Below are 3,076 nucleotides of genomic sequence, written 5' to 3' on the forward strand. Positions count from 1 at the left end.
TGCTTCCTATAAGTTTGCTCTAAAAATATGTCTACTGTCGGTTTTACTATAACTAAACTATTTTTTAAGTACTCATATCAAAGTTATAATTATTTATCTAAGTTTAAAAACTATAGTTTTTAGTCTGTTCAAAAACAAGGAGAATTCTATATTGAATGTGGTAATTATGACTACATAGTAGAAATTTTTATCGATTTAGAGATTATTAAATATGAATAAATATATATAAAACCCCAATTTTAACAAGTTGATTAGGGATATTATATATTATATATCAAATACAAAGTAAAGGGCTAAGAATATGATAGTTTTGTTATTGGATTTGTTAGATAAAATAGATGTGATTTATTTAATGTAGTTTATATCTAACATTAAAAACTTTACATAATTATCAAGTAAAAAAGTATACTAAGACATAGTGTTTTCTGTCGTAATAATGACTGCTATAAATTTTTATCCAATTTTAGTTCAACTATATTTTATATAGAACTAACGTAATAAAAATAAGCTTGCCGGCTTATAAAAACTGAAATGACCGCTATTTGACATAAAAAGAGGATTAATAATAAAATTAACTTGTAGGTATGATAATAAGTTTAGCTATTATATTGTTGAGGTATTACAATTATTATAACAAATTCGTATGTAAAACTGGTGCAAAGATAGAATAAAATTGCAAACTGATGACTGTTTTTACCAAGTTACTGACTTTCTAATGGATAATTTTATTTAGTACTTTTTTATGAAGTAAATGTTTAATGGTCTGTTTTAGAGTTTTAAGAGAAGTCTGTTTTTGGGAGAGTGTTTGCTTATTATAAAAAGTCTTTATAATTAGATATTTTAAACTAAAGAATATGTTCTGTTAAACAGATATCACTCTACAGTCAAAAAATATTAAACTATCTATTTACTAACTATTTTTAAGATGCATATGTTATAAACTATACGATTAAGAGTGCTTAATATAAAGAACTTAATTATTAAATATAATTTCATCAACAACTGTCAAATCAAGCCTACGCCGTTTTATTTAAAATAAGCCCCTACTTTAGATCTAGTTATTTTTAGTTTTATTTTTGATATTTATTTTGTTTATTGTCGTAATTATTTTTTATTACATCATCTAAAGTTTTATATCTTTGTATATATTTTTATACTAGCAATTTTTTAAAAGTATTATCTTATTTTATTTGAAGAGTAATTTTGTTTAATTTTGTTTTACATTTAACTAATTTACTTCCCTTTTAATTTCTTAAGCAAGTAATTACTAATCGATTAATAACTAATTATATTCTCATAACCTAATCTCATTATATATATTTGTGTGCTTAATTTTTTTGTCAATAAAAAAAGCTCTGAAAAACTTTCTAGGTGAAAAAGGGTAATCTTGAATTGACAATTGTTGAACAAATTGGTTTTTAAAGATTTTAGGTATGAATTTTATTTCAAATTTTATGGAAACTTACACTAGAATCAATAGAATTAAATAAAAATGTAAATAGAACATTTAATTGCTTTAAATATATAGTCCAGACTCAAAATGATTAAATTGTCTCAATATAAGATTATAAAATTATAAAAGCCATAAAAGAAATTGTTAAGATCTTATTCACAACGGTTTAAAGAAGTTAGTTCTTAAAATGCAGTAAACTTAGAATTTGACACTAAATTGTCAATGAATATTGTTTTATTTACTACTTTAAAAGCTGTTTATTTTTAATTTTTCAAGATTAAAACAAACAAATCATAGTTTTTTTATTGTATTTTAGAACTTTATTTCTTAACTAAAACTTGTTGTAAAGATTTATAAATGGTTACCTTAGTTAAAGTTTTTATTGCATTTTTTAACAATGTTGAAAGATTTGAATTGTACATTGTTGCCACACACTTAAAGTACCCTGGATAACTGTAAGATATTTAGACTTTTATTTTTGATATCAGGCTGACTCAGTATAGCTTTTTTATTTATGAAAAACTAAGGACATTTTTAGGTTTTCTAATAATGTCATAACATATGTTTTTCTAAATTTGAATGATATTTTTCTGGCTAGTTTTAATAAATTTTTATTTTATTATCAATTTTCTAAATAAAACATTGATAAATTTGAAAAGTTAGTCTTATTTAAAAAAATAAGAAGAAAAATTCAAAAAAAAAATCCTGGAATTGGTGTCGGTCATAGGTTAGACCTATTTTACTTGTATTTTTATAATATTTGTTTACAATGAGTTTGTTTTCTATGCATAATGTTTTAATATGTGAAGATTTTTTCAGAGTTTTTGGTTTTATTCCTAACTTTCAAAGGTTTTTCAATATCTCTGTTTTTTTCATCTTTATATTAACAGTTTTTAAGTAGTTTACAAAATTACAAAAAATAATATTAGTACATTTGTATTTTCTATTTACCTTTACATTTTGAAAAATAGTTTTTAAGTTTTATTTGTATTACTACTGTAAACTGGTACATTATGTGTGGATTTTTACAAATTTACATGTTTTACAGATTTAAAAAAACTAAGCTTAAAAGTTGAGTTTTACTAAGGTTAAAATTATGCAAATATCATTTAAAAATAAAGCCACTGACTTAATACCATTGACACTCATAGCTATTAATAAAGTCAATCAATCTGAAGTTCAGTTTGTTACAAAAATACCAAGATAAGTACCACACAAAAAAAAAAACTTTGAATGGTATTTTCAGACAACTATGTAAAAAATAAAGTTTTTTTAAACTTGTTTTTAAATATAACTGTAATTTTTTTTTTTTTTTAAACCATTGTTGTTGACAATATAAAGGATTTCATATTTTATATTTTTATGAAACTTACCAATAATATGGATTGTAAAAATTAATAAAAAACTTAAATATTATTTTTATTCTTTTTTTAATAGTTTTATGTCATTTACTACGGTGAGAAAAAAAATTAAACAAAATCAGTAGATATACGTCACTAAGACAACGTTTGCAACAAAGAAGTCAAAAGAATTATTCGACATTGATAACTCACAGAGACAACGTCTACATCCAAGAAGTCACAAAGAATTATTCGACAGTGATGATGTCACAGAGACAAAATC

The sequence above is a fragment of the Thalia democratica genome, chromosome 3 (genome assembly GCF_965202585.1).
Source record: "Thalia democratica chromosome 3, ktThaDemo2.hap1.1, whole genome shotgun sequence".
NCBI classification, from domain to species: domain Eukaryota; kingdom Metazoa; phylum Chordata; class Thaliacea; order Salpida; family Salpidae; genus Thalia; species Thalia democratica.